The sequence below is a fragment of the Ruditapes philippinarum genome, unplaced genomic scaffold (assembly GCF_026571515.1).
Source record: "Ruditapes philippinarum isolate M1 unplaced genomic scaffold, ASM2657151v2 ctg3075_1_1_1_1, whole genome shotgun sequence".
Classification (NCBI taxonomy): Eukaryota; Metazoa; Mollusca; class Bivalvia; order Venerida; family Veneridae; genus Ruditapes; species Ruditapes philippinarum.
Window position 1 is genome coordinate 63,944 of NW_026857552.1, and position 23,722 is coordinate 87,665.

The following is a 23,722-nucleotide window of genomic DNA, read 5'->3' on the forward strand; positions in this document are numbered from 1 at the left end:
TATATATTATATATATTCACAACAATATCTTCACTACGGGCCCATATATAAGACCGAGTTGAAGTGGCATTATTTCATGCAGTCAGTTTTTAATACGCCACTATATAGGGCCTATAGAATAACATTTCCAATACAACAGAACTAAGGGTACTAAGTTATATTATATAAACTATATATTTGATTTTTACCATAGGTGAAAAAATATTTGACTCAAATAACATAAAACCCCATAATAAATATATACATTTGTTGGGACATTTCTTTTATATCATTTACTACTAAAACGGCCCTACGGGCACTATGTTAGAAGGGTAGCCTAACGCCCCCATACATCGTTTTAAATATGCCAGAGGTTGCGAGGCCTTATGTAGCCCCACATTAAATATAAACCCCACAAGTTATGGTCTAAATAGACCGATGCCCCGTAAATGGAGGAATGTGTTTTGTATATATATATATATATATATAATATATATATATAGTAGATATATATAAAACCATTGCCAATTATGGCTATCATTGCTGTCATTGATGTAAAATTTTTATATCAATATATATCAACCTTTGACAGCAGATACAGGGTGTGGAAATATGAAATTTTTGCCATTTGCCCACGGACAAGTTGGGCCAGAAATTTTTACTTGTCCGCACTCAACTGTGACTTGCCATATAAAAATACAATTAATTGGCCATGTGTTTAAACAAAAGTTATTAGAGGTAACAGTGTCCTCTTCATATAGTAAAGTGTGAACAGATTTGCTGAGAGTTATCACATGGCTAAGAAAAAAAGCCAGTTCTGGCGTCGGGGCGTGATGTTGCACTATGTATTTATTATCCCTCATGTAATGACTGAATCAAAACCAAGTCTGCAATTGTCTTGGAATTTTGTTGTGATTAATGCTTCAGAGGGACACTGGTGTTTCCAGATTTTTATACTTCACAACACAGGTTCAAGTGCTGCGTGGTAGCTTTTCCATTGCCGTCCATGAACAGGCTCAATCAAACCGAAGGCCGGGCCGTGCAACAATTTCAATCTTTTTTTTCGGAATTCTGGTATTCTCTATTTTCGTTGTCACATCTGTGTTATTTGTGCCGTGTGTGCGGCGTAAAACGTCTCCCCCGTACATTTAATCGATGATGTTATATTCATGCGACCTTGAGAGATCGTTCAGGCACGACATTATTGTTGTGTATACATGTAATGTGGTACTTAAGTTTCTTCTATTTGGCCTTTTTCAACTTGGGTGGTTCCGGAGTATTCCTACTTGAATACTGTATAATCACCCTTATGATGATGATGCCTACTTATTAAATTGGTCTTTTTGACTATGTCTGTGATATGCAGACTTCATAACCTCAGATCCCCTTTCAAAATTCCATTTTATTTAGTTTCGCCCATTGTTTTCTCGTTTAGGGCACACGCTTTTTATTACTTGGGGACCATACGCCGCTTTTCATGGAATGGCACGGAAGTGTCACATTGAAGGTTCCATGATAACCGCCGTATGAACACATCTGCGGATGTTTCTAAATTCAAAATGTTTACCATTTCATGTTTAAATGTTGAATTCTGCTTAAGCCGGTGCTAGGGGGCGTGGACGGTAACTTGCACTTTCCAATACCGTCCATGAACAGGCTCAATCAAACCGAGCCTGCAACATTTTCAATTTTGCCGTGTTGGGCTTTCTTTAGGGATTCTGTATTTATCTATTTTAAGATCACATCCGTGTTATTTGTGCCGTGTGGCGGCTGTAAAAAGTCTCCCCGTACATTTAATCAATGATGTTATATTTTCGATCCTTGAAGATCGTTCAGCACGACATTATTGTTGTGCTTGTGGTATTTTTAGTTTCAACTTTTCGGCATTTTCGTGTTGGGTGGTTCCAATATTCCTACTTGAATAATGTTGAATCACCCTTAGGATATGTTGCCTGCTTTTTAAATTGTCTTTTGACGTCTTATCTGTGATACGCAGGCTTCATAACCTCTGATCCCCTTTCAAAATTCCATTTTATTTAGTTTTCGCCATTGTTTTCTCCTTTTAGGGCACACGCTTTTTATTACTTGGGGACCATACGCCGCTTTTCATGGAATGGCACGGAAGTGTCACATTGAAGGTTCCATGATAACCGCCGTATGAACACATCTGCGGATGTTTCTAAATTCAAAATGTTTACCATTTCATGTTTAAATGTTGAATTCTGCTTAAGCCGGTGCTAGGGGGCGTGGACGGTAACTTGCACTTTCCAATACCGTCCATGAACAGGCTCAATCAAACCGAGCCTGCAACATTTTCAATTTTGCCGTGTTGGGCTTTCTTTAGGGATTCTGTATTTATCTATTTTAATTAGTAAATATACATGTAGGGGCCTACATTAAACACGATTCTGTAATGTTTCATTTATTAAATGGTACATCATTTTTCATGAAATTGAAAGATGAAATTGAACAGTTCATTGACATGAATCAAGCTCAGGATGTCAACAACTATCCCAACATATTTGCAAACAATGCAGACGCTGTACAAATTCGGGATACCATAGCAAACACTTTGTAAGATTTGATGATGCAGCATACTTTTTTGTTTAAAATAAATGACATTATTGAGGGTCAAAAACATATTTTCATTTTCCATGGCAACAGTCGTTGAAAATTCTCTGTCATCTTTTGTTATTAATAGTTTCCATGTGTATTTTGTCGTTTAAGCATTATACCAACATGAGTATTTCTAAAGTCACACAATGCATTGTGTAAGATTGTTTCATTTTCTATAAAGTATCACTGTATATGGCCAGCATATATGAAATTATTCATGATATTCCTTTTATCATTTTTCTGCAGTAAAAAGTTTTAAAAATATAATGGCTTGTTTTTCTGTTTGTATAAATAATTTTCTTGGCATTAAAATAGATGTTGCAAGTCACAAACTCAAATTTCATCCAAAGCTCATAGTATGATTGGTGATACATATCTATATGGAGCAATAAGTATTTGTATAATTTACATGTAAACATCAAAAAAAAATAATGCAACAAAACTATAACTTTAACTTCAATTTTATTACACTGTTTGTGTAGAAAGCCAAGTTCCAACATAAACTCAATAAATAAATACAAAATAATTCTTACTAAATAATGAGATCATTAACATAATTCTTACTGAATAATGAGATCATTAACATAATTCTTACTGAATAATGAGATCATTAACATAATTCTTACTGAATAATGATGCCATTTACACAATCAAAATATCACAATAATTATCAATAAATCACAACAATGACACATATAACTAAGTACTTCAAATGTGTATGTGGCATAATGATGACTACAAAATATGACTAATTGGAAATAACAAAATCTTCATGACAATAATGAATATAACTCTCTAACAATTTCTCCAAATGTGTACATGGCATAATGATGAGTACAAAATAAGACCTGTTTTAAATAACAAAATCTTCATGACAATTTTGCCAAGTGCTATTGCCTTTCAACAATTATGAATATAACTCTAACAATTTCTCCAAATGTGTACATGGCATAATGATGAGTACCAAATATGACTAGTTGGAAATAACAAAATCTTCATGACAATTTTGACAAGTGCTATTGCCTTTCAATCCTAAGAAATAAAACAGCTTATGGTAAATATAACTATTTATGAACAGTGAAATATAAACAAAAATGTATTAAATTGATAAACCTCTTATCCAACTATTTTGAGAAAAGAAAACAAATGATGGGCACATAATAAGGTCCTCATTGTCACTAAAATTATCTTCTATGGAAGACAAATAATATTACTTTTTGGCCAAAATGTCCAACAACTGATCAAATCTTTTAATAAGCTTTTCAGCATTCTGTTCTTTTACAAACATTTCATGCTCCTCTTGCATCTGCTTTTGGGCATCCTGGTAAGATGTAAGAAAGCTAATCATTCTATCAACACCAGTTTTCTTTTTTCTTTATTTTTCTGCCTGGTGTTTTTGGTTTCTTTTCTGGTGGTTCCCCACTGTCAGTTGTATCTTCTATTTCACTGGCGAAAACTTCTGCATTTGACCTTTACCCAGCATCTGTACATTGAAGATTAGATAATGCACTTGTAGTGGAACCACTATTGAATAGTAAAACTTGGTCTGGTACTTGGCTTATTTCCATAAAGTTGATTAAAGTCATCAAAAAACTTACAAGTTTTCTTGTCTGAGCCAGTTTTGGAGTTGGATGGTGGTCGACAACAGCCCGGGATAGTCTCTCTTTAGAGACTTCCATTTTGTTGCTACATTTTTTCCCAGTGAAAATGTGGCCCTTTTCTTTCAAAACTGCTGAAATTTCATCCACAAAAGTTGAGTGAGTCTTCTGCATGGTGGAATTTTACATCATTTTTTCAATACGCATTGAAACAAGTAGCTGGGTTTAGCTTGAGGTTGCCATCTTACCTCGCAAAGATATATACAGAAAATTACCTTTTTAAACTTAACACTGCGTGGATGTCCAGATATTGCACTGGATTATCATTGGATTTGGACAGTAACATTAGATTTCACATTTAATGATATTTTGATGTTAAGAAGCCATCTAATTTCTTACTTCCTTTTTCAAAAGTTGTTATGCCATTTACTTAACATACATGTAAACATGTATATCGTGTTTAACATATCATGCACCTCTCCAGTCAGTTGGAAAGTATTAAAAAGTATTTATTCATTATGGCAGATATATTAGCTTATTTTTGAGATTTACCAGGAAGGTTGTAATACATTATACAAATACCTCCTTTGTTATCATCTTTCATTATTTCTTCAGATTTACATGAATTGTCTTCAGCTTTATTTTCTTCTGATCCTTGGAGGCACCTTTGAAAATTTTCACGGAAAGTTGCATCTGAAACAAATTATCTGAAACAGTTGGTATAACAGAATACTTGATCATACTAATGATTTGGGTTTTACCAGTAATAATTTTACCATGTTCATTATCCTGCCAGAGCTGACCTGTTGATGAATATAAGCAAACACATTAACTTAGTAGCTAAGTTATTCTTTAGGCATATCTTAATTAAAGACTATAAATTTTTAAAAAAAAGAGTGAGAAACTGGAGTTTGTGATGGTATGTAGAGAAAACTGGTCTTGCAGATCAACTTGGTTTTTATGTAAATTTGGAATCCTAGGTATGCTTGTTACTACTTTTGACTTGAAGGTTACATACATCAATTCATACATGTATAAATTATGTCATAAATTTAAGATAATAATATATCATACCATTCTGTAATTGTTTTAGCCATATCACTATCAACCAAAAGTAAAGTCTGGCCACCTCCACTTGATTCCAACTGTACATAGACTCTGAAAAAGAAAAAGTCAAACATTTATCTGTGTTACATGTCTTTTACCAAGTCTGAAAAATGATAAAAAAAACTTAAAGCTTTTAAGGAGATCCAATATTTATCAAAAACAATTAAACAATTTTGATGAATAATTACAATAAACTGTCTACATCTTTATGATAATGTGCTATAACAGTTATAACTGATACATGAAAAGCGTTTCAATTACTGTGGCAATGCATGAAAATTCATGCAAATACACAAGCAGGAATGTAGACTTAATTTCACAAACTAATACTTCACCATTGTGTTTAAAAAGTTTTTCATATTTCAAAGTCTTGAATTAAAAATAAATATGATGAATAAATATTTCAATATTAGTATATGCATATACTAATATATATACTAATAACCAAATTCAATAATATCCTCACAATAATAAAAATACTGGCAGCCACATTATAACATCAAAGATGTTGACTATTACTTGATGCAGATATAATATTTTGAATAACTTTATTTTCTCACTTTTATTTACCTATTATCATCAGCCATTTTTGCTTGCGCAAGGTGTGCACAAAATTTCTTTTACTTCGCCAGTAAGAATAAGCTCTAGCTCAAACACTTCACACTGAGGATGAAAGGCTAAATGACAATGGCAACAGCGCAGATACAACCTGAAAATAGTTTCTCTTACATTATCGTAATTTCTTAAGCAAAGTACAATACAATAATATATATCCAAATATTTTTAATGGGTGGCAACTGGATCAAGTCAACATGGATTTGAATTAGAGAAATAAATATACTATACTAACTATATCAAAAACCTCTTCCACTGGTAAACAACACTACCAAAACCAGATATGTTTTTGGAAGTGCTTTCAAACTGTAAGTTTATATTGTAATACAAAATGCTATATGATTCTATTTTCTATCGCAATGAAATAGATCTTGCACTGAGAGTTGTTCCTTTTAAATTGTTAAGCAGTTATACATTTCTAAAATCCAGCCGGCACATTTAAATTCATGCCACATTATATAAATTGTCATGCCATACTAATTGATCTTTAACATATTATTACATAATCAAGCAATATCAACATGATTAAATAAGAACCTGTAATCTGTATCCACAAAAACAATCGTTTTCTTACTGTCTTCTTGTTTTGATAAGCTTTGATAATTAGCTGAAGAAGGGCAATGGTGGCAAAGGTAACAAGTCCAGCGTCCATCTATATTAGACATCTGAAAGAAAAAAGTTAATATGTTAGAGTATTGGACATAGTATACCACAAGGGGTAAAAAAGTAACTAGACAACTCACGCCCTCAAAAACTGAAGACAAACTCACCCCCTTAAATTGGTAAAACAGTTCACCCTCAAATTTTTTGAGAGGAATGACTGAAATCCAAAAGATTTCAATTATTTATTAATAAAAAAATTTTCTAGACTAGCACATTTATGTAACATATAAATAGATCTAACAAGATTTACTATAAATAGATCTAACAAGATTTACATTTAATATGTACATGCCATTTAAATAAACACTTTGGTCCACCATTATTTTGGCGCAAGGAATCCCACCTCGTGAGCTTGAAACAAAACTATTACACGTGTACAAAAAACAAGTAAAATACGAGAATTATGTGGGCAGAATAATAAAGTGTTAACATAAAAAATATATTAATATTATAGTTGTGTTTTAAATTGACTAATGCCTTGAAATATTATTTTGACAGTTACGAAGAAGTTGAGTACGAAACGCCCCTTAGCCAACCACATGTACTATCAATGACGTTAGACACACTGTATGTAATCTATATTCACGGTTATCAGTGTATACTGTTGTAATTCGTTAATTTACAACATTTTTTTTAACGTCTTAAGAGAGATTTTACGCTATGAATTATGTTAACATTTGTCTTATTTTCAATTTCCGCCATTTTGTTCTGGAGTAATTCCCGGTCCTCCCGGTTAGTAGGTAGTGTGAAATTTTGACCCGGGAACAATGTTCTCGGACCGTGTTCGCGTCGTTAGAGCGACTTCACCGCGAGCCGGACAAAGAAGAACAAAAAGAACGGCACGCCCAAGGACGCCCCTGGTGTATATGCTATTCGTATCAGTGTATGTTTTGTCATTCTAAAGCGGAATATGACTCATCTTGTGTTTTATTGCTGGTTATATCAACAAAAATGTTTGTCAAGAATAAATGAAAATATACCTAATGTCAAAGTGCTAAGGTAACTTTAAATAGCATTAACTTGTGGAACTCTACAATATTGTTACACTGGCATTTTTATGTTTCCTTTTTGAAATCAAATGATTTTAACTAGTATATGGCTCCATTTAGAACATGGATACATGTACATGGCATTATGAAGTTTAATTTTTAATTTTCATTTTTTCTGTTTTTACTCATTGGCAATCAAAGAGAAAACTGTAATATCACAATGTCAATAAATATTTTATGATTCTAATAAGGGGTGATAAAGTAAAACGCCTAAACCGTATGAAATATTGTCTCGAAATCATTTCGAGCCACGCCATAAATCATTGACGCAATCACATTCATCATATTATGTCAGTTTCTATGCAAATTATCTGGTAATTTGTAGAACATTAAGTAATTCTTATTTTTTATATAATGGCCCTCATTTATGCGTGTTTTGATTTAAAAGAAAGTAGACTCGTTTAAGGAAACTTATTTCGTTTGAAGGAATAACATTATTTATATTTTCTTACTAGTGTTTGATAACTAATTATTAAATATTTCATTCAGTTGTCTGCGAAGAGAAGTTGATGTGATTTTTTAACATACGGTTTGTTTTCAGATTCACAATTATTTACGGTTAATTGATTGAATACAATTCAAATTATAGAATTCATCAAATGATCTGAAATATCATTTAATTTAATATCACGTGTATTATGATTATTTTATTGTTTTCCGTGACGACGTTTCGGGAAAAAAACACTTTAAATTAAAAGTTATAAAGGTTATTGTGAGCACCATTCCTTCATCTTTAACAGTAAAATAGCAAAATAATTATAAAATGAGGAATAAAAAAGCAAGTGACAATTACAAGCAGACGTAATAATAGCACATTTACATCTGAGACTGGTTTTTATGTGTTTACGTAAATCGTGATGTCCTTAAAATGGAACAGTATGGTGGAAAGAATGACTACATCAATGTATTATTCTTGTTCAGCATTTTGTATATAATGCAAAGTATTGGACAAGAAGAAATAAATGGAGTAACGTTAATATTGGTTAGGTAACATTTAACAACTTGATATACCACTGCTCCAACACAATTATCACGCATCTAAAAAACTTGTTACATACCTTGCATACGGGAATACATATTTGCTGCACAATAATCATGTTTAAAGACTAAAAGTGTATATGATTTAAATAATTGCATGGGCGCAGATAAATATGCGTTTATTTTGAATAAGTAAGTCATAATAAATATATAAAATTGAGTCTTTTTATGTGTCATCTTGCACAAAGCGAAAAAAAAGTAACCGGTCATTTCAAATGCATGTGGAAAACAGAATAGACATTCGATTTTTTAACATCTAAATCATTAGTGCTTTAACTCGACGTGAAATAATGTTATCAAACATAAAACATTTGGTAATGTTACTTTAAATGTCAAGCTGTATTTGTCTGTGAGTGTAACGATTATTTGCCTCAAATGAAGTTATATTATATTAGAATTTTAGGCCGTTTAAATTTTTATTCTAGGAAAAGAAAATCTGAAATTTTGCACACAAATTATAAATTGAGCCTTGCACAACATGGTACACAAAATATAAAATATATCCAGCTCCAACGTGCTGAAACGAACATCTGTGGCTGAATGCCATTAAGTTGGCAGTATTAAGATGAAATGAAGATCTTTATGCCTAATAAGTGAATAATATGTGATACGTTTTGAACTAGAATTTTAGGAAATATTAGAACACAATACATTCCTCAAAACCTGATAATCATGAAATAATTATTTATATTCTACGAACATATTAACAAAAGTTATAATAAATTCTTATATCTGGAAGATTTGAAAGTTGCATTTCTTATGCACAATATTTTAGCTTTAACCTTAACATATTTTAGTACTAGCGATTAATGAATGGAAGCGTCTCAATTAAAGTCTGAAAATATACGAAAGTGTGTCAGAATTTGACAATTGTTAAACTAAGTGTGAGCAAAATAGTTGTCCTTTTCCTAACATCGATATAACGTAATATGATTTACCGATATCCCACCAGATTGTCAATATTTCCGCCCACTACAGCTAAAATAGATCATCTCTAAAAACCATTAAGTGCGGTCCAAATGGGTTTTTTTATATGACAAATGATTGAAACAACAGGTTTTGATGAAATCAAACCATGTCATATTCCATTGTATTAAACAGTATTTGTTTTATCTCCCTATAATTGAGAAGAAATAAGAATAAGAATATAAAAGAAATGAAAACCAGAAACAAACACAACACTTTTTTGCCGCCAAATATTGAAAATTGTAACTCTTGTTCTCAATTATGTATGCTGAACACTTCGCATGAAAAAGATTACTGTATAGGTAAATGTTAAATATTAATCCTGACAAATTTAGACTTCGGCGACATTAAGTCAGAAAGATCTATAATTTAATGTAGATAGGAATAATTAAGGTAAAGAAAGAGATGAAAGGTGAATAATTGTAAAAAATTTTTGCCTTTAGATTCATGCAAATTTTCAAGACAATTTAAAAATGTATTAAAAAGTAAAACTTCATCAAGAGAAAAAAGAACGACATTTATATGTTTCAAAATATACCATAGATCTACGAAAGTTGGGTAAGAATAAATATAACTAGCCCTTACTGGGTTAAACATTTAGTAGAAATGCGTTAAAAAAAATACTGCAAAATCACTCATTAATCGTATTGAACACGTCCGTTCAATTATTTCTTGAATAATTGTATTTTCACTGACAATTTAAATAAATTTAGGTCTGTAATAACTGAAGTTAAAATTGTTTTCACGAACAGCAAAAGAAATATTGTGAGGACAGCATGATACGCTTTTGTCGTAATGTAAATAAGTTAGTAAAAACTATGAAAAAACAGCCACAAAATGATACATTGTGCCATTTATATGGAACTCCTATCTTTTTAACGTACAATCTAAAATTATGTTTGTTATATTATTCCAATCTTAAATCGTACACGCATTAACTTTTGACATCGTTTAACGCTTTTCGGTAGACCAAGGGTACACTGATATATGATGAGTTTGCTTGCAATAATGATTGAACAGAATGCTCAGTAAATCACGTTCATGTTTAATATGACGATAATAAATGTTCGCAGAGTTCTTTGTAGGTCTAATATTGTCAAGACAAAAAAAACATTTATCATCTTTTATGAGAAGACATGAAATGTTATATGATCCAAATATCTTTTGGTACAAATGTTTCTGTAATATTGATATAAAATGCCCAAGAAATGCAAAAATAAAAAAAAAAATTCAGTCGCACTTAAATCTCGAGCAGTTAACTATCATTTAAAACAGATGATGTTAATATCTACAAAATTAAATACCTTTACAACTAAATATGTCGATGTAAATAAGTGATCACCCCATATCATTTACTATAATTAACGTACCATTTAAAATATAGCTTTTTCACATCAACAGTTGTTCAATATAATGGATATAAATTTGCCAATATACTTGCCGTGTAAAATTGATCATCAATTGCTATTTAAAGAAGCACTTTAGCGCTAAATTAAATTACTATCAGATTTATTGCTGAATATTTATTGCTAATATGTGTACTTGACTATTGAAAGTTATTAAACAGAATTTCATTTTATTAACGTTTGAAGTATTAACCTTAATAACTGATTAATAGATAGCCTATAAGTATTTAGACATTTGAAACGCAACTTACATATCAATGAACACATACTTAATTTCTATGTCATGCACGGATAATTTTGTTCATATTTTTGCGATATATTCATATAATGTAATTTAATTCAATTTTGCATTTAATTTAATGTAGGACTTGTCTGTTTCTAAAATGATTATTTGTGACACATGACATATCGACATATCAATTTTATACACAAAAGTCAATAAATAAGCGTTGATTTATAAAATTAAATTAATTATTCAAAACAATGACATAAGGAATAATGTTAATGGAGAAAATAGTGTTAATGTAAAATGGAGACACTTAAACTGATATACAATTATGCAAAAAATTAAAATATTAAAATAGTTTTAGATATATATGTTATAAATATTGTTTCATTGATAATATAATTGCAACATAAATACTCATACAAATTGTTTTATAATGCACGGAAGGGCACCTGAGGTCTTCCTCCACCAGTAAAGCTGGAACGTCGCAATATGACCTCTACTGTGTCGATGTGACGTAAAACCCAAAAAAAAAAAAAAAAAAAACAAATTGTTTTATTTTAATTTATAGCGGTGGCCTAGTGGTTAAGGTGTCTGCCTCTCAACCCAGAGATCATAGGTTCGAGCCCTACTCGAGTCACGACCATGGTCTTCATATGACACCAGTACTGGTTGGTTCCAGGAAGCGGACTCGAAAGTGATTAACATAAGTTGCAAGAACTTGTTTCGCAATCGAGCTTAAATAAATATGTTTAAACCAAATAAACATAACATTCAACTTGATTTATCCGACTCCATGCGGTCTATAAAATTAGCAGAATTCATAAGATTAACTACAATACTATATTAACATCCCTGATGATCAATTGTTATAAAAATAAATGTTCTTGGACAATGTTCTATTTCGTCAAAACATCATTCAAATGAAGTTAACCGTAATTTATTCAATTTGCTTGTTTCTTTCCTATTCTGAAGTGCCCGGAAATAAAACCAATTATGTAAATAATGAGCCAACATGAATCAAGGGTAACATCACGGGATGCCGAAAGGATGTACTGTTTTATCCTTGATAGCACTGAGTTAGAGTGTTTGATAGCGTAGACATATTCGACATAAAATCGAAACTGAATTTATTCCATTAGCTGTTTGTTATATTATTTAAAAGCATTGCTGTGTTCATAGAATTAAAGAAATAGTTGAAGTAAACGATACTGTTTTTAAATTAAACGATACTTTTAAACGATTTAAAAGCACTAAACAACATTCTGACAAATGTTACACAATAATTATATTTAAACATCACAACAGCATGTGTTAATTGTTGTGTGTCTGCCGTAAAAAAGTTGTCCCGTGCTTCACTTTAGTGTTAATTTATTTTTCTGGTCCTTCGGGATCATTGAGTTCAGCACTTGTATGTGTACCGCTAAAGCCGGTGTTTGCACTTTTACATTACCCCTAATGTACAGACTCAATTAAACCGACTCTGCAGTTTTCAAGTTATGTTGCTTTTTTAATGGTTACACGAGATCGCCTTTTTCCAGATATTTAAAATAGCCTTTGCTAAGATAATTCTAAATCATCATCCTCAACATTTCAAAATCTATAATTTTAATTTTTCAAAACTCGTTATTGACACATGTACTAATTTTTTACCCAAACCCTTAGTTTTGTTTATAAATCAATTTTAAGAAAGAAAAATAAAGAATCCATTTACAACTTTTCTAAGATGGAATTAACAATTTTCTTTATGAATTAAATATTTTTTAAACAAACAAACAAATAAATACATAAATAAAATAAAGAAAAGAATGAATAACAATGAAAGGGTTTTCTTAAAGCACTCAAGAAAGAAAGAAACAAATATTTGCCATGAAACACATTTATTTGGAACGCATAAATGACAGATACAAACAAATATGAGTGGGTCGTTCTGTAAGGCTTCAGGGATTCTGTTTTTTTTTCTATTTTGATTAACATTCTGTTTTCGCCCTATCATTGTGTGATACCATGACCCACTTTTTACTCATGTACAAGAGGTACACTTTCATATGTCCAGATATTTGGAAAAAAGTGATCCATTTGAAGCATTAAAAACAGCAAAATTACACGGACATTGCAGACTTGGTTTGATTGAGCCCGTACATGTACAACAAGAAAACAATCATATCATACATGTTGATATAATATCCGTGAATATTACTCCGAAGATGACAAAAAATATGTATTCTATTCTTTGAATATGAAAGTAAAAATGCGGCATGAGATCACTTGATATTTGTTATCCAATTTAAACATATTTAATCTGATATGAATTATAATCATGATTTTAATAAAAAAAGACTAAGAAAATATATTGAGTTGAAAATAAAAGTTTTTGTTCATAGGATAAAGTTACATCGAATATTTCAAAACGGTTTTCATACTCGTATAAAATGGGCTCTTCTTTTAAAGTTTGTGTGAAATTCCTTTGGAAATCAACATCGCTCACAATCGCTCACTTATTCTCATTTAATTTACAAGCTTTGAATTAAACTAGCTTTGGTCATATTGAAATGAAAACATATTATTTTCAACGCGCCTATTGGTTTCATATTGGAAAAACATTATTTTGAGTAGAAAACAATTATAGTTAAAAGCCCTTTCAAGTTCATTTAGTATCTTGACAAATGCAAAAGGCACTTCAATTGCCATACAAGTGATTTTCCATTAACTCTTTTATCCTTGGAGAGTCAAGAGTAATGCAAGTGCAACACATCTCTCTTTTAACTATTGGAAACCATTTAAATGTGAATGCGGAACGTGTGTACTTCCCAATTAAAAGTGGAACGAAAGTGCAAGTTCAAATAATTATGTCAAAATCACTTATTTACTTGTAGTTTCAGGCGGACAACTATTTTTTTTATATATTTTTCCATGTGACATAAAATCTGATTAACTTGTTTCAGTAACTGTTTTACTATTTTAACTGAATATCGTAATGACTTTAAAACCACTCATGTTATATAATACAAGTATTGTGGGAACTTCTTCCAACAGGTTTAGCTAATAAATAAGTGCTATCTATATTGGGACATGCAGTTAACTGATGCTTTGCTTTCCTTTTCCGAATTTGCATATAGACGTTTTGTAAAGCGAACAAATGTAGTATAATGTGTACAAATAGTGCAAATATTTAGATAATCATATTTTTACGGATTCATTCTTTATTTCATGTCTGAATCCAAGTTACTTATAGATAAACAAGAATAGCTACCTATGTTAATATTATACTACATATAACACTATTTAAACCTGCTTTATAAGCTTTGATACTTGAAACAATTTGTCCTTTGCATTCATCACACTGCCATGCATCCTTTTTTTTGAACATCAACACTGAAAAGGCAAAGTGGTAGATGTGTCAAACGCAAAATCCAAGGTTCCTTGAATTTAACGCTTTCTGGGTCACAGCCATTTGTTGACTCCATTACTGGTCGTTTTGTCAAATTGTCATATACAATTATCAATGCTAGACAGAGACTGTTTTAATTTTGTCAAATCTTCAGTCGTACGAGGTTAACAATATAAATGCATCTTGTAAAGTATTTGTTCTTGTTTTTTATACATTAATATATAATATACATCAGTGATTGTTCCGGTTGAATATTTATTATTTGAATGTACCATCTAAAACTAATGCTTAGACTTATGAAATATCATCGCATTCTGATCGTAACAGGAAGAGTTTTAAATTTATTGTTGTCACTTCAGAATACCATTATCTTTATATTGCACATATGGTTATTATACTAATATTTACAATCTTAATAACTTATCTCCAAATACATCTGGTACTCATAACACTGAATAGTTTGATCCAAATTTTCTTTGCGTACGGCTACGTTATTCAATTTTACAAGAAGTGATGGCGTAACTTAACTGTTTATGTAATATACCGGGTAATATGTTACATAAAATACATAAATATTATTATATTAAATTAGATATTTTAAAGATGGTGTAATCCGTATTTCCTTCCATACTTTCAGGAAAGTTGTCAAACACATTATACTTCTTAGTTTCCTTGAGTAAGAAAGTTTATCATAGCTAAGTACCGGGTAGTTTTAGGAAGAATTTAAAATTATGTCTGTAATTTTATAGATTCCTTCACAGTCGAACTAAAAATAAATTCTGCATAAACTAAAACTTGATAGTATAATGAGTCATATTTGCTATGAATTGAAATATATTCTGCATAAACATAATCTATGAGGCATTATAATTCACATCATAACTAAAGTTATACAATGATATGATTCAATATGAATTATTTTAAAGTTGATTTTATTCCACATTGACCTAGTTGTCCCGACAGATGTTAAACAAAAATCTTAAATTATCGAACTTACACGCTATCTAGTGATGAGATCTTAATGCCTACCGTAATTGACAGTAAAAACAAAGCAGATACTTAAGGTCAAAGTCATACACTTCTTGAAAAATGTATCACTATTTATAGAGATAATAAATAAAGACTTTGCAACTCTATGATTACATTACATATGATATTGTTTTATAATAATTTTCTTCACTTTTTGCTTAAAATAATCAAATATAAATTGTAACATTAAAAATAACAAGAGCTGTCAGAAGGACAGCGCGCTCGACTTTTTTAGTGCTTGCCTATAAAACAAAACTTTGACAGTTAAGGGCACACAAGACTTTAACTAGGAATTTCTAAGTACAAATCAAGAAACATTTTCACAGAGTTATCTTCTCTTGCTTACAGATAGGTCTCATGATGGCACATAAGAACTCCAACTTCCAAAGTAATATCTCAAATGGTTAGGTCAACAAGTGGACAAGAATGAAAATTTTAACTGAGTTTCTAAGTCAAAAAGGGCCATAATTCAAATAAAATCCTTAACAGAATTACCTTCTCCTGCCCATGTTTGGGACCATGATGGTAAACAAGTATTCCAACTTTCAATTTAATATCTCAACCAGTTCAGTCAAAAAGTTGACTGGTACAAAAAACTTAACCAAGATTCTAAGTCGATAAAAAGCCTTAATTTTTAAAACAAATCCCTGACAGAGTTACCTTCTCTTGCGTACAGATGGGGGTAATGATGTGAAATAGCATTAAAAGTTTCAAAGCAATATCTCAAAGGGTTAAGGCAATAAGTGGATTTTACCCATATTCAATGTATTTTCTAAGTCAAAAAGGGGCATAATTCTGTCAAAAAACCTTGACAGAGTTATGTCCTCTTGTCTGTTGATGAAGGTCGTGATGGTAAACAAGTATGGTCAGTTTCAAAGCAATACCTCCAATGGTTTTGAAATAAAGTGAGGTGGTACAAAAAACTTAACCAAGCTCAATACACTTTCTAAGTCAAAAAAGGGCCATAATTCTGTCAAAAACCTTGACAGAGTTATGTACTCTTGTCTGTAGATGGAGGTTATGATGGTGAACAAGTATGGTAAGTTTCAAAAGCCATACTTGTAATACTTCTGAAATAAAGTGGGGTGGTACGAAAAACTTAACCAAGGTGTGACGCCAACGCCGACGCCAACGCCGACGCCGACGCCGGGGCGAGTAGGATAGCTCCCCTTTTCATAGAAAAGTCGAGCTAAAAACGTGTGTATACAGTTGCTTCACGTGTAAAATGACATACTTGCTTCCTACACATACATGTTAAGGTACTCAAACCCGTATGTATTATTTTATTTTGGATTACACATTAAACTTTTCAATTTTCATTTAATAATTAACAAAAAAAAAGATTGTGAGCGCCCTAATGAAAAGATGTAGATCAATATACTGCTGAATATTTATAAGGCATGTTCTGTTCTATGTTTACCTTAAAGAAGTGTAACACAATATAATGAAGTATGACATAATTTGTGTTGACCTTAAAGAAGTAATATACAAAACTATGAAGCATAGTATGTTTTATGATACTAACCTTAAGAGGTGTAAAACATTATTATGAAGCATAACCTAATTTATGTTCTTTGTAAAGTAGGCATTTTACATGTTCAATTGAAGATAAATGGCGAAAGCTTTTCAACATATATGTATATAATATTTAATATGATGCCAAATGTAGGCTTAATTGTTAGTAATACCAACAAGTAGTTCTGTGTTTTTTCTTCGTAATTTCAGTGATGCATTTTTAAATCTTCTTGATACTGACTGACCTCTTATGTCATACATATCTTATTCTTTTCAACAAATACATTTTGACTGCTTTTTTTCTGTACACTTTATATTTTTATTGATATGATTCGATTCCAAAAGCTAATTAACGATATAGAATATAATTATATTATATAAGCTTAATCAAAACTTTACAATGACACAATATTAAGTGTTGTTTTTTTTCCGAAACAGAAAAACATTTACAAAAGCATGCATTTTCTTTGTTTTTCTTAAATAACGTTGTTTCCTTTTAAGCAAACAGTGCAGTATTCAGATGGGGATTAACTGCTGCAATAAAACGTAGAATTGCTGCTCAGTGATTGCGTTTAATGGTCAATAAAATAATCATTAGAGATAACAGCATTTGAGCCGTGTCACGACAAAACCAACATAGTGGGTTTGCGACCAGCATAGATCCAGACCAGCTTGCGCATCCGCGCAGTCTGATCAGGATCCATGCTGTTCGCTTTCAGTTTCTCTACTTGTAATAGGGTTTGTAAGCGAACAGCATGGGTCCTGATCAGACACTGGCATGTAGAAATGGCATTAAAGTAAAATAGAATCTTAGACATTATGAATATTAGACATTGAATTATCTCAGTTACTTAGGTCTTCAATTATCACTTAACTGTTCCCTATCATGTCGGTTGTGTACAATTTCTTTATATCTCAATCTTTACTAACAATTTGACACTCCGTTGCTGTAAGGCTACATAGAGAAATATTTACATGCAATTAATATAGGCTAATTTACCAGCATGCGCGGACTATTTTAGAGATATGTGCGCATACTAAATTGTCACCATATGACTGATCTGATATCTGCAAAGATGCTAAGAAATTGGCTCAGAGAATCACTTTTCGATTGATTAAATTATAGCACTGAAACTTTTCGACAAAGGTTCCACCATAGGTTGCATACAATCAAAATGAAAAGATATTCATCATTTGTATTAGACAGCGGCAGTAATCACTGTCGTGGGAGCAAACAAACAAAATGCGTTTTGTAAAATATCGGATAATTAGAACTTCAAGAATTGTCTAAAGCCCTGAATCATAATATTATAGAATCTACTTTAAACTTACCGGTGCTAGGGGGCGTGAACGGTTGTTTGACAGTACCATCTATGAACAGGTTCAATCAAACCGAGACTGCAACATTTTCATTTTTTCCGTTTTGGGCTTTCTTTAGGGATTTTTTTACTTTATTTTACCTGGAAGGGTTTCCCAAATATTATATGAATTTCTTTAAAAAAGAGAATATCTGCAGTTTCTGTTAATAATAACATAATAAATACCACCTTTACCTGTTCGATCTACACATATCTGTATCAATAAAGGACAAAGCGTGCAAATCCATTAATATCAGGTATATTGCTAACTATGTAATGCTAATCAAGCACTTGATAATAAAGCAAGCTGTAAAACATACACATTATTACTTGAACACAAATTGATTGACAATTATTATAGAAATTGTAAAATGTAGGACTGCGAACCTTCCGAACAAACGTCGCCAAATAAACCATTATTTTTCAAATTTGCCTGGCGCTTTGTTCTTTTTTAAATGTCCGGAAATTTCATCAATTATGAATGTCTTTTGTAAGTAACACAATGACCGTAAACTTATAATGAAATTCAAATCGGAATGACATCTTTAATTTATTCTTTAAAAAACCATGGGTAATAAATTTTTTAAAAGGGGTGCTATTATCTCAATGTTACGAATTTTGTATATTTACAATGTTTTTTCCCCTTTTTAAATTTTTCATTTTTGTGAACATTACGCAAAAAGACGAGTAAACGAATTTATTTAAATGGTCTAGATTAAAAAAAATGTTTTATCATTTTTTTAAATGTACCTTTTCACAAAAATTGGTTTTTTTATTTGAAGAATGTTTACGACAGGGTTAAAACCCTATTTCATTTTATTAAAAATCTATATTTCTATATTTATAATATTTATATAATTTCCTTGCATATACTTACAGTTTTCAATAAACTGATCGTCATGTTTGTTACATTGTATCTATTAACTGTTCTTTAAATGAAATCTCTTTTTCATAATGCCATGCAAACAATGGCAATTCAAAACAATCGCAGTTTGAAAACGGAAATCATTAAAGACAAATACCACTATGATCAATGAGAGAATGGAAATCGAATACTATATATACAGTAGTTTATTGGAAAAAAAACAGGAATTCTGATGATATAATCAACCCGTTTATCTGAATTCATCAATACATATCACGTATTATTGAGAAATGATTTGTTTTATTTTTGTAACAGATACCATGATAACATATTATCAAAACACCACATCATTTCTAATCATGTAACAGGTAATCAAATTTTACGCATATTTGTTTTTCATTCAGGTGTGCCAACTTAAACAAAAATTACAGGAGTATAATTTTGATAATAAGAAAAAGAATTTTGTAAACAATATAATAAAGTACGTGTGCTAAAACGGTGACATTTTATTGACTCCCCAGAAAAAGAAATATGACGCAATTAGTCAGATCAAAATTTCTAAAACAAAACACCTTCAATCTATTACATTTGTATTAAACTACAAATTGAACAATCGACCTATTTCTAGGACAAAAAGCGGGCGCTGTTATTTTTTCCATATATGAAGCATTTCCCAGACGCAATTGCAAACAATATTATCTTGTCACGTGTGCAAACGATTTTTATATTCGGTTAAAAACATGTTAAAAGACTACAAAGTAGATCCATCATAACAAATAACGGATATACGAATTGTTTAAATTTCTTTATAGCCGATGAATTCGTGCGGACTATTATTAATTCTTTTAAAAATGTACAATTAAAATAAATACATCAGAAATGTATCTACTATAGTTGCTTTAATTTAATGAGATGATAAGATCAAGGAAAGCAGACGCCTTTCTGCTTCTCTTTTAAACAATTTCTTTTCCTTGTATACAATGAAAATTGTTGCATTTGCAGTCAGTTTCGTTAAGGATTTTACAATCTATTGGAAATGTCTTATTTAAAAACCTTTAAAACTTGATACTAATGTCCTGATATCAAATGAACAAAATTAATATGCTTTTAAATTACTGACTCATTCTGCAGACTGAAGACGTTTTTCACAAAACATAATTTTTTAAACAAACTGGGTTTTAATGTATATCTGTAATGCATTATGCAAGCATTTACCACAGCTACAGATGATCCCAATGTAATAGTATTACCGAAATGATACAAGTTACATAAATGGCACAAGACTTAAAAAGCATCTTCAATCCTTTATAATCGTTTTCGTAACATGCAAATATTACACTAAAAAAGGCAATATTGTTACATTGACATTTTATGTTCACTTAATAAAATTCAATACGAATGATATCATTTGTCTTAACAATAATTAAGAAGAATCAAATTCGAGTAAGACTTTCTACATGACTCTATTTAGAACAGTTACATATTTACATTACATTTTTTGTCAATATACAGTTTCATGTTTTCTGATATAAGTCCTTTCGAATCAAAGAGAAAACTATTAGATCACATTGTTTCCCTATAGTCCATAAATCTATTATGATTATTATAAAGGATATTATATATGTTTATGCAGAGAATAGTCGACTATAAGCATCAAAGCAAAATGCCTGAATCGTATGAAATATTGTCTCGAAATTCTATTGAATCACGTCATAAATCATTGTCGAAATCAAATTCATCATATTGTGTCAGTTTCTATGCAAATCACCTGATAATATCTACAACATTGAACTTGTTTTTTATTTTTCTTGCTTTTGTGCTTTTTTCTGTATGCTTCGATTTAAAAAAAAAGTTTAGGGAAACGTTTAAGGAATATAATTAATTCAATTTTCTTACTTTTCAAAACAAACAAATCACTGGAATTCTATATTATCTGAGAAGCCCTTTTAAAATGCATCTTTTAATGTAAAATAGTGCATGGTTTGATTTCAGATATGCACTTGCTCGTATGTATAAATAACATCGAAATGAAATCTGAAATTCATCTAATTCTTCCACTGTGACATAACATAATGATTATCATTACGTTGATATATTTAACTATATTATATATTTCGTTATTACATTACAAACGACGTTCGTTTCTGTAAAAAAAGACCAACATCAATTTAAAAGTTATAAAGTGATTTTGAACACTATTCCTCCACCTTTAATTTTATAATCATTATAAAAATGGGAAATAAAAAAGCCTATTCAAAATTACATGCAGACGTGATAATTCCATATTTTCATCTGACATCCATCGTAGTTTAAGAGAATTGTAATATCCTTGAAATGGAACATTAAGTGAAAACAATGACAATGTTTAGACTTTTCTGTAGTGTGTGTAGAATTATTGGACAAGAAGAAATAAAGGGAAAAAAAGAAGTCGCGTTATTTTAGGTTATGCAACAAATAAAAATAAGACTGTTTCAAAAAAATAATATCAAACACAAAATGACGCATTTTTTTTATAAAAGGAAAAACCATTTTGCCAAGAATACAAAATGTGTTGCAAAAATTATGCATTTTTAAACTAATAAAAGAAAAAAAAAATTTTACAAATTTAAAAGGGCCAAAAAATTTTCTTTTTTAAAATGATTTAGTTTTTAAAGGGGAATATAAAATTTCGGGTCTTTTTTAATTGTCATTTGGGCTAAAACAAAAAAATTTTTTTAAAATTCAAATTTCAAAACCCAATTCAGTTTAAATCAAAAAATTTCGAAAAAGAAAATTTTTTGGGAAAAATTTTACAAAATAGAAAATTTTCTGTTTTTTTTCCGGGGTAAATATAGACTGTTCCACAAACTGAAATATAAATAGTGATTTTATTGATATTACGTGACACAAACCAAAATACGAAAGTCTTATTTGCAATGAAAACAATACAAACGAAGATCGAAATGAATTTATTATCATTTTAAAGATATAAAGATATATGTCGACACATCAAAATAAAACGGTTTATCACAAGTGTTTTAACTCGACGTGTAATAATGTTATTAAAATAATAAACACAGGGTAATTTTACTTTAAATGTGAATGTCTATAAACGTAACGATTGTTTCACAAAAAATTAGTTATTCAGCAGTGAAAACTTGCATGTAGAATACTCAAGGAAATATAATACATATAGTGTGTCTGTCTGTAAAGGCAGATGTCTGTTCTTTAAAGAACCTAAAAAAATCTTTAAATTCAATAAATTAGATATAGAAAACAAGTAATACGAACTTTAAAATCAATGTTTACAAACATGTATTTAACACGTATTTATTTTTTGAATACTTTAAACTATTTAAAAAATTCTTAAAATTAAAATCGAACTACATTTGTACTGTTCTCAGGGTCGAGTAGCTCGAAATAATTGACTCATTTGGAGGCATGCAGCTTTCGATTTAGGCTTTACTATGTATTAAATGTAAGAACAACAGGGATTGTCCTTTTTAATATATATATGAAATTAGGTAGATCTAGATTTTGTTACATTTAACATTGATTTTAAAACAATTATGAATGCCATAACACAACAAAAAATATATTGCTTTAACATAAATAAGTACACTCCGGACAGAGCACAACCTGTTATACATGGACACCTAATAATGAATACAATTCTGATTGATGTGAATATTGTTGTCACATGCTGCAAGAAATGCTGCGTGGACAGCATGTCCAAAATGTTTCAGGCGGTCTTGTTGTAAATGAGTTAGTAAAAACTGTGGACACAGCCGATGAATGTTTGTTTTATTGTGCCATTTTTATGGAACTATTTTTTTTCTTTTACAAACACTGTAAAATTATGTTGATGATATTAGGATTAACACATAACACATTGCGCCGTTTAAATGTTCAATTGTCTGACAACTAATATATAATATTTTCATTGTAGACCATTTCTCTGTTAAAGTGAACAGGTAATAACTTTGGCATCTTTATGCTGTTTAAGCCTTTTGTTTGCTTAAGAATGCACTGACATCATATGATGAGTTTGATTGCAACACTAATTGAATGGAAGGCTCAACAAATCACGTTCACGATCATTTTATATTGGTAGATTTCTTCACGGTCATGTTGTTCTTTAGCTGACCTAAGCTAACTCAGGGTTAGCTTTTAGGATCGTTAAATGTCCGTCGTCCGTCCACACTATTTCGTTAACGCTCTAACGGTCACAATTTTGCCTCAATCATCATCAAACTTTGTCAGGATGCTTATCTGCGTAATAATTCCTACAGGTTCGAACATAAGTCATCTCAAATAAACAA

The 23,722-nt window shown here is 30.6% G+C and overlaps 1 long non-coding RNA gene across 1 annotated transcript; it reads right to left on the reverse strand.

Moving 5' to 3' along the window:
- Positions 1-4,775: 4,775 nt before the first annotated feature.
- LOC132750136 (uncharacterized) lies at positions 4,776-6,586 on the reverse strand. The gene is made up of 4 exons (XR_009628505.1): positions 6,453-6,586; positions 5,871-6,009; positions 5,268-5,351; positions 4,776-4,886 (listed from the first exon to the last, which is right to left on the reverse strand). It is a non-coding gene; the product is annotated as an uncharacterized LOC132750136 (long non-coding RNA).
- Positions 6,587-23,722: the final 17,136 nt, after the last annotated feature.